Genomic DNA, 10,766 nt, shown 5'->3' with positions numbered 1-10,766 from the left:
TGTTTTAATGTTATTTCACCCAGCACTGCCACATTCTTCTCTTAACTGTCACATGGCAGTCCCAATGACCACACTGCAATACTTCTCCTATCAACACGAGGTTCTCAGTCCCCAAGAAAGCCTGATACAGTCATTCCAGACATTCTTGCACAGACATTTCTGTCTTTTACAGGGGCTTTGAACTTTGATGCTAAATCAGTGTTCTCTTACAAGGAAGAATGCATTCTATAATTCATAGTGGAAACTTACTCCATCAAAAGCAATGATTGAATCTCAACTTGGGGGGAGGGAGAAAGAGACTCCCCTTAGAGTCTTCTGGGATGCAGGTGCATATGTCTGGGGAGTGGGAGGTATAAAACATTGTAAGCCTTTATCTAAGAGATTCCTGTCTTCTCCCCCACCATTTTTGATCCATCTACTACTCACCACCTAACCCCTTAACATTTAGGACAATTTCCTCAATGACTTTTTGGACAATCAGCCTCTTTATAAACAATAACAGTGTCATTAGTCACTTGGGAAAATGGTTTTTACAGAGCCTGTGAGGCCATCATTAGGAAACTGGGTTAAATGATAGGCCAGATTAGAATTTTTGCAGAAAAATTCTCTTAGGTTCCCTCAGTTGCCATGACACTTTTAATTTTTCAAAAAGTAGCATAGTGTATTAGCCCACTGGAAAAACAGTGAGCTAATTTTAGGTCAGAGGCTTGGGTTTTAATTGTGCTCTCTGCTGCAAATAGTCTTATTTGGTAACATGATGGCTCTTTGAGACTCTAGTCGGACTAGAGAAATGCCAAGATCTTGTCCAGTTCATAAGTTATTAAACTACTAACCCTACAGGAAAAGCAAACTACAATGGGAACTTGGAATATTGTGACTCTCTTTGCCTTCATTTTCTAATTTTTTGGATGAAGAACACAAAATTTTGTTTTCTTTCATCTTGACACATTTTTCTATGGTTAATCTTCTCCAGAACAAAACTATTAACACACATGGAGGCTCTATGTTGAGAAGCAGGTTAGACTACAGAAATGTGTTTCTGGTCCCTTTTGTTGGATAGCCTAAGAAGAAAAGAGGATCTCTTTAGGAGGGACTCTTTGGAGAATAGTGGTTTTCATACTTTAGTAGAATCAGGACCACAGACATTGCCGCTCCCCTCCACCCGACCCCTGTTCAGAGTTGCTGATTCAGTAGATCTGGGGTGGAGTCTGAAAATTCATATTTCTAACAAGGGCCCAGGTGAAGCTGATGCTGCTGGTTAGGGGACCACACTTGAAGAACCAGTGTTACAGAACATCATTTGTCCAGTGTTGCGGCAGTGATCTGAATCTGTCCATGTCAACCTTGTACCAGGCTATAGTTTGTGATGGCAGCCTTTGAAATGATGCCTCAACCTTCTGTTCTAGATTCCAGAAGATTCTGTTTTCCAGTAATCAACACCACACACACCAGCAACACACAAAATGGAGAATAAGACAAACTTGTATAGTCACTCAATTTCTTTATTCTTCCTCTCTTCATGACTCAAAACTGTAGATAGTCTAGTTCATGTAATTGGCCTAAAATAATTAAAGGAATGATGTATTTTGAATGGTGTATCATCAGTTTTCAACAGCATCCAATAGAGAAAGATCACCAATCAGAGTTCAGATACTATCTCCCTTTCTCTCCCTTTCTCTCCCTTTCTCTCCCTTTCTCCCTGGAGTAGTGATATTTATTATTTTCTGTTTACCATGAAATGGTTATTCACTCTATTGTAATATCTCATGTAATCCTTGAGACAATCCCATTGGGTAGGTAATATTTTTATCCCCATGTTATGGATGGGGAAACCAAGACCTGGAAAGGCAAAGTAACTCCTCAGAGGTTGCTGAAAAAAGAAGTGGTCCACCACTATACTGAACTACACTGCCTCCAACTATATAATACTGGAAAGCCATGCCACACTTTCATTGCTGTTTACGTTCTGTAAAATGGGCCTATCTCCCAGGGATAATGTGAGAATGAATAAGGTAATAGGCTTATTAAGTGCGACAGAGAAAGGATGTGTTTGACTATCAGATATTAATTTTTTAAATATTTTTTTTATTTTTTGAAATTTGTTTTGAGAGAGAGAGAACAAGTGGGTGAGGAGCAGAGAAAGAGAGAGACACACACACACACACACACACACAGAGAGAGAGAGAGAGAGAGAGAGAGAGAGAGAGAGAATCCGAAGCAGGCTCCACACTGTCAGCGCAGAGTCCTATGTGAGGCTTGAACTCAGGGACCGCGAGATCCTGACCTGAGCTGAAATCAAGAGTCAGACACTCAACCGACTCAGCCACCCAGGTGCCCCTGAAATATTTTAGATGTTACTCTCCTTTTCCACAACACATCAAATGCTACATTGTATAAGCTTATTATTTTCTGTTTTATTCTTTTTGCATGTCTGATCCTTAAAGAATTATTTTTATGCTCTTTCCCTCAAAGTGGTCATGCATTCCTTGTTCCTGTTGACATTCAATGGAACTACTAAAAAATTATTTTATTTTTCCTGTGTGACCCTAAAAGGCAGATGTTCTGGAGCCACCAGAGATTGGTGGAAAGAGAGTTGAGTTCTAGCGCCAGCTCTGGGGCCCCTCACTGTGATCCCGGCAGTCACTGAATCCTGCTTTTACATCTGATTGGGTTGGGTTTGATCAGAGAGACTAATTTTTCTCATTGTGGTATAGGATGGATGATTTTAACATTCACAGACCCAGATTTGGGTGAAACCCATTAATATTTCACAAGGATGCAAAACAATATGACTGAACACATTTTTTTTCTAATTGCAACAACTATAATAATTAGCAGCATGTTGGTTATCTTACTCACCCTGTCATAGATAAGACAGACTGAGAGTTATGAGTAAGCCAAGGCCAGCAGTCTGTAATCCCACCTCTTTACTCCTAATCAGGACAGCACTTCAGAATCCAAGTGAGTAAGCATGATGGGCTTGTCATGGGAATTACCTACAATCTTATCTATTTTTTGAAATGAATCATTTCATAATAATTAATAATAATAATAATAATAATAAACCACTTCCAATTGGCAACATATTATTATTAATGATTAATTATTGGCAATAGCACTCATACCCGATCACCACTCTTTGATTGAGAACCACAGGACTAGCTGATTTTCAGATATCTTCCAACACAAACATCTCATTTATGGTCTTGGAACTTTTATCCAGTAGAGCTTCACAGTGGTCTTTCTGGATTCTCTGCTTTGAAGATGAGTTACGTGGCACAATTTCGTCTAAATTCTGTCTAGTTTGCTAATCTGGAAACAACAACAACAACAACAACTAAAAAACATGTAGCGATTCTTTGGAAAAAAAAAAAAAAACAACAACACGTAAGAACAGTCTTGAGAAGAAACTAAAATTGCCAACTGAAACATTTCTTCTCCAGACTCCTGAAAGGCATGGAAAATGTCAGTTTGCCTGGTGCCTGCTGGCTTCTAAAGATTCCTGTCCTCTGAAGCAAAGATGGCATCAGCCCTGGAATGGAGGAATTAATCGAACTCACTGACTCTTAGGGGTCCAAATCCTTCAAATGGGAAATCTTTTGGGTCTAAGCTGTCTACTTTTATTTTTACATTCAGCATTTCTCCTCACTTACTTATTTATTCCCTTTGGGATTCTTAAAAGACTGCCTAGGGAATTTTTAGAAAATGGTTTAATCTCCATAAGGACGATGCAATATTTGTGTTACAATTTCCCTTTTAAACGTTAGAATCACTTAATATTTACCCTGTTTATCCTGGCACAAGGTCTTCAAAAACAGGATATTCTCCTTAAGTCCCATTTTAGTTATAATGTGGCAAATCACAAGCAATCTTTTCTAATTATTTATATGGAAGTCTTGGAATTTCCACAGCATATGTTCCGAGCCAAAAAAAATAGAGATTGAAAGCAGGGAATTTTTGAATTCAGCTGATTTACTTCACATAACTTTTTGCAGATACATTTGCTTAACAGGGCTGTGAATCTTGAGTGTGATTTGGAAATGGAAAGTTTTATGAAATCAGAGGAAACAATGGTAAAAATAGTTTACGTCTGACGATACCAATCTCAGGAAAAGGTGATGTCGAAGTTACTTACAAGACTTTCCTGGACAGCTACTGGTACAGGAAGACCAAAAAAGGGCTGGGGTTGAGCTGAATTGAGACTGTCTTGAAAGTCGGCAGTGTGCTAGGGCAAAAAGAACGAGAAACATAAAATTAGGAAACTTCTAGCCCTCAATATCAAGATTACCATTTTCTGACCACTACCTCCTTATTTTTTTTCCAATTTATTTACTACAATCCCAACTTAATAGTTCTTTGACTCTGTTCTTATTGTATGACGTTCCAGACTCACCCTCACTTCCTGTGACCCTCTTTTGAGCCATTGTCCTAACCTGGCAAACTCCCAACTTTGGTTTATCCAGCATTATGCCTTGCAGAACCTTGCACTCCTCTAGCTAAACCTGGCTGGGGCAAAACCAATGACTTCCTACGATATTTATTTCATGCCATTTTCTATATCTCAGGCTGCTAACAACATTTAAGATATATATATACTGAAGAAAGGGGAAAGGAGAGGAGAAGTTTCTGAAAGAAACTCACCATCCTCTTGTTCAAACACTTTGTACTTCTACCCGGTGTTTCCTTTGCTTCCCTGTCTTCCTTCTTCTAATCCATTTGCCCTTCACGTGTCTTTGTCTCATTACTCTAGAATGGAAACTCCATGGGGCGCTTAAGTGACTCAGTCGGTTAAGTTACCAACCTCGGCTCAGGGCAGGATCTTACCACTTGTGAGTTCAAGCCCCGTGTCAGGTTCTGTGCTGACAGCTTGGAGCCTAGAGCCTGCTTTAGATCCTGTGTCTCCCTCTCCCTCTCCCTTCCCCCACTCACACTATGTCTCTCTCTCTCTCTCTCTCAAAAATAAACATTAAAAAAAATTAGAATGGAAACTCCATGAAAGTAGGCATAATGTTTGCTTTGTCCCCACTGTATCCCTGAGCACCTAGAACAGTGCTTGGAATGTAGGAGACACTCAATAAATATTCATTTTGTCACCGACCTTAGCTGTGGAGGGAGACAGACATATCCGTGTCCAGGGGTTCAAATAGAAACATTGGGGAATAAATAAATCCTAGAGCCCAGAGCCTCAGGCAACCACAGAAAGTCTGTCTAAAGCATAAACACACACACACACACACACACACACACACACATAATAGGAATGACCTAAAGCCACGAAGTAAGATTTCCATGAAGATCCTGCAAAGGAATATGTGACTTGCAAGATGGCCAGTGTTGGTTTGCTTAGAGTCATAATGCCTGACTAGCAGGTATTTGGCTGATTTGTCTACAGTTCTTTGGCTAGTTATTATTAGCCCAGAAATCATAATGATGATGAGGAAGGACTTTAAGGCCATCTATCCTGCTCCATTCTTCTCTGCAGTGAAAAAACTTGGACCTGAAAAGTTAAGATTCTTGTCCCAGGTTGCCCTTTTATTTATAAAATAGAAGAACCCCAGTATCTCTCCTCCTGACTACTTTTTTCTTCATGCTACCCTGCAAATGTCAAAATATCTCTCTAAACAGTTTAACAATGCAATGTTGAGTTCTTGAAATGGAACTGGGTTCCAAAGGAAAATTTTTATGTGTTGTTTATTAAAATTGGAACTTTAATTTAGCACAGAAATTTAAAATATTTTAAAGGGAGATTTCCAAAGGTGTTATGCTTTGGGGGGGGGAGGTATCCATGCTCTAGTCAAATGGCAGAGACATCTTCTTTTATTTGTTTTCCATACAAAACTCTGAACTTGGTCAATTATGAGATCATTCCAAATTAAATAATTAACTAATAGACCTAACACATTTTGGTTTAAAGTGACTTTCTCTTATGGTATTTGCCTCTTTTATCTTTCCCATGTGTTTATTTGTCCCTATTTACCACAATCTCATAAAAGGTCCTCTCCAAGTCTCCCCTTACAATGTAAACAGATGTTTTGCAATCATTCTGGAATGAGAGGAACCGTGAATATTTTCATCTCATTCCTTAGTGTTGCCCATGTTGCAAGTGAAGAATGGAGTTGGATTCGTTTGGGACCAGGAGGTATGGCGACCACAAGGCTGATCTCACAGGCTGGCTGCCAAGGAAATCCCCCTTAGGGCTGACTGGAGGCAGCTAGAAGAACATGGGTGGAGAGTGTGCTTTGATGCTCAGGGGCGTCCTTAATTTTATTTTCTAAGCTCTGACAAGAGGCAAAGGGAATTCCTTTTTTGGAGTTAGATCTTGGGTTTCTAAGAGAGAATCTGGACAAGGGGCTCCCATACTGTCTGCTCATTCCTCTCTTTCTTGTACACTGGCAGCAGATGCCAAATGCTCAGCATAAGTTGTTCCAGTGTTCAAGCTTCAAAAATGGTCCTGAAAGTGGTATTGAGAAGCTTATACTCATCAGCTTGAGAAGTGGGTTCAGTCTCCTGGATCACCTGTCATATGCATTATGTCAAACTGGAGTTAGACGCATGAGCTTCTGGGTCCCCTAAGTGACAGCATCAATGGGAAGGTACGTTTCTCAACCAGCACCGAGACTGAGACACCTTGGTATAGTGCACTGAGTAGTGAACTGTGAATGAGGAGATCTGGGTTTAAGACCCAGTTCACTGTCTGTGTGATCTTGCCCAACTAAACTTCTCTGAGCCTCAGTTTTCAGCTCAACACCATAAAGATAAAAACAGCCACCTCACCCCTCTCATAGGGCTGCTGTGAGGCTCACAGACAATAATCTCAAAACACTTTGGAAAACTCTTTAGGGAAAGAGTTACACAAATATGAAGGGTTATTAATAACAGAATGAAATGTCCTGAATTATTGCCTCAATAGTTATCTGGGGATGTGATAACGCCCAGCAGCTCAGAAAGCATGCACTCGTTTGCTATCACTTCACAGGCACTTGGGGCACTCAGAGCATCAGACCCAGTAATATGTAAAAATAGGCAAGACTTCTACCCCCACAGTGTTAAAATCCATTGAGAAAGCAAAGCCCGTGCTGGAAATAGCAAGCAATGGAACAAATACAAAGCAAGGTGTTTAAGAGGGCCAGAGATGGGGATTAGCAGAGAGTAGGGGAGGGTCATCCCAAACAGGAGAACTGGAATACACAAAGGCATCTTTGTCCACATGAAATGTGAACTTGAAAACATGTGATAGTCAAAGCATAAATGATAAAAATTCTGAACTGTTTAATTTACAAAAGGGAAAGGAGAAATCATTTTTATGGTCAGTCTTTTTCCTACTATTATTTTATGTAATAATTCAGTGCTAGATTAGCAATTTAGTCAGTCACTCATATCAGGTGCATGTGTATTATTAAATAGATATTTTTTACTCCGAATGATGAGTAATATTTTTCTCAAAATTCCAGAAAGTTACAATAAACCCATGGTGAAATAGGCTTTTAACCAACGATTCTTCCTATAGTTTGCTTTCCAGAAAATTTCAAACTTCTATCAGCTTGCTAAAATACAATTTATTTCCTAATTATAGATAAGTCACAAGTTGAACTTTGTGAAGCTGTGAACTATGTGAACTGTGCAGTTCTTCTCATACAGGAACTGAGTCTTCTTTTATGTGTTTTCATGGCTAGCACAGTGTCTGTGTAGTAGCTCCTCAGGAAACACTTATAAATCGAACTGAATTAGGAAATTGTGACAGACACTGCTAGCCACCTACTCATTATCCATTCTTCCCTTTTTCTTATGAACAGTGTCCTGATTTATTTGGGGGCAACTATGTTGTATTCAGTTAAAATATTCAATCTCCCACCTTTCCAATGAGCTGTAAGAGAAAGCCACCACCTGGAACTTATTGAAAGCTCTTTATTTATTATTTTTTTAATGTTTACTTATTTGAGAGGGAGCGTGCAAGTAGGGGAGGGAAGCGGGTAGGGGGGAGAGAGGACCTCAAGCAGGCTCTGTGGTGTCAGCAAAAAGCCTGATGTGGGGCTCGATCTCACAAACTGTGAGAGCATGACCTGAGCCAAGATCAAGAGTCGGATGCTTAACCAACTGAGCCACCAGGGACCCCTGAAAGCTCTTTAATAGGGGATAAACTCCACTGGCTTTGTCCTCTTCCCCTTCATTTTTCTCTTATTTTCCTGCTTGAAATACAGACGTCATGTTTGTAGATGGAGCAGCCATCTTAGGATCAGGAGGATTGTCCACATGCCAAGAATGACAGAACCAGCAATTAGAATCAATCTTGGTCTTTGATGTTTTCTTCAGTGTTGAACTGCATTGCCTTGCACCTCACGCTAGTTTTGCCACTGTAAAAGATTTCTGTTACATAGAGCCAAATGGAATAATAAACCTAGATCCTTTGATTCTTAAAACGGGGAGAAGTTGACATGATAGAATGTACTGAAGTACTTTGTCACTCCCAATCCCATTCTGATGTGCCCTCCAAAAAATGAATTGCTCTTTCTCTCACCTGGGTGAGAATTACTGTCATAATGAGCCGCTGTTATTACTGGGAATGTCACTTCCCTCAGATGTGTTAGGTCACCTCCAGGGAGGATCATAATAATTTGCCTACTTGAAAGTCGTGAAAGGGTTGGAGTTGCTACAAACTCAGTAATTATTAAATAGGCTGAGAAAAATTTGCCTGAAGCATCTCAGAGTCCAATGAGAGAAGCTACAGAAGATGCTTTAAATTTTCATATGGACAATAGGGGATTGATGAAATTAGGCTAGAAATGATGGATTGTACTGCCTACAATTAAAGAATCCTAACAGTGGAAGGCATCTTAGTGGCCATCCAATTGGATACCTTATATGAGGCAAAACTTGACCTCTGCCATGTTGTTAGATGTCATCCAACCTTGCTTGATCACTTCTAATGACGAAGAGTTGGTGATTTCATGAGGTGACCCTTTTCATTGTTGAAAAGATTTAATAACTGGAAAGCCCTTTTTTTACAGTGAGCTCAATATGGCTGTATCTTAATGTTTTTACATATATATGGCACTTTATATATTTAAAGAGTTTTCACATGATCACATTTAATTTGATAGTCATAAAAATCATGTGAATCACTTGAAATGGTACTGTTACCCCTATTTGAGCATGTGCAAGTGAGTGCAGAGAGGCTACCTATACCTATGCAAGGTTTTACAATTCCTGAGTAGAGTAGCTGGATTTGAACTCAGGACTATTGGGTTGTGAGTCAAGTTATTTCTCAAATTGTTATTATTTTTCTGCATGATATTGTTTTACTGAGCCCCTAAAGGTTACTATGTTAAGTGCTGAAACTCTCATGGGGAAAAGACACACGTATTCCTAGTCCTCCCCAAACCAATGGGGGCTACTTCTAGCCCTTGGTATAACACAGACTAACAAGTGTATTCTTTCCTCTGCATGGCAGTCATTCAGTTATTACATAGCTTCACAGGCATCTCTTATCCAAACAAAACATACTGTTCCTTCAACAGCTCCTACTAGACCAAGGATTTTGGAGCTGTCTAGCATCTTCATCACTTTTCTCTGGACACTCTCTACGTTTTGTCTCTATCATAAGAAATGGTATCCTGAATCAGATACCTCTGCTCCCAGTATGACCTTGGATTGCCTCAGGTGATTAGAAAGTTGAATGGTGTGAGTACAGCTTGAGCTTGTTGCATCTATTTTGGTTTCTCATGGTCAATGTTAGCTTGTGTTCACTTTATGGATCACTGAAACCACCAGAAAGTCTTCCTGTGGATTATGGTCAAGTCAACTCTCTTCTATCCTGTACTCAAGTATTTGATGTTTTACATCTAAATACTGTATTTTAATGCATTCCCATTGTTTCACTTCACTAGCTCTGAGATCTCCTTTATCTTGATTCCGTCATTTCTAAGGTTAACTATTTTTTCCAGTCTTCTGTCATGAATAAATTAGATAATCATGTCTTATGATTATTGATAAAAATGTTGAACTGAACAATTTCAAAGACAAAACACAGGAAGATTAGTCCCAATCTGTCAAACATATACTTGCAGCTCTCTTCATTCATTGATTCCACAAAATTTAATGAATTCCTTATCTTGGTCTAGATGTAGGATGAAAAAATAAATAAAACCACCTGAGTTTATAAGTTGGGAAAGATAGACATGTTCACAGATAAATGTAACATGACAGGTGCTCGGCTACCAGAATGCATTTGTGTACAGAGGCCATAGAAGAGTGCAATCAATTCAACCTGGGAGAAGCAGGTGAAACCTCAAATGGTGTACAACTCAAAGATATAATGAGGGACTTTAGCAAATATTTTGCTGAAAGCACTATAAACTAATTCAATAGATTAGGTATTTCTTCAATGTTCAAAACTTGGAATCATATCCAAACTCCAAACTGAAGTTATTTACCATGACTTGGTCTTCGGGATCCCATCTTAGATCCCATCAGTCGCTTGTTTTTGTACTTCAGAGAAATGCATTAAAATTCCTTAATCCCCTTTAGATTTCTTCTGAAGTTAAGCAGACAACATAAATGGTTCGGATCATCTTCTTCCATGACACCAACTTTGTAAAGGGCCATTAGGTTACTTGTTTACCAACCAATTTTGCCTGAAGCCACTTTTCTGATCCCTAGATATTTGGTAGGTGAAGTCACACATATCTCATCACAGCCCCAGAATAACTTCTCTTACTTCTCCCACTTCCTTTTCTTTCCTTGTCCATTATGACTCTATCCTCATCAGT

Source organism: Panthera uncia (assembly GCF_023721935.1).
Source record: "Panthera uncia isolate 11264 chromosome C1 unlocalized genomic scaffold, Puncia_PCG_1.0 HiC_scaffold_4, whole genome shotgun sequence".
Taxonomy (NCBI): Eukaryota; Metazoa; Chordata; class Mammalia; order Carnivora; family Felidae; genus Panthera; species Panthera uncia.
Note: the sequence above shows the minus strand (reverse complement) of the source record.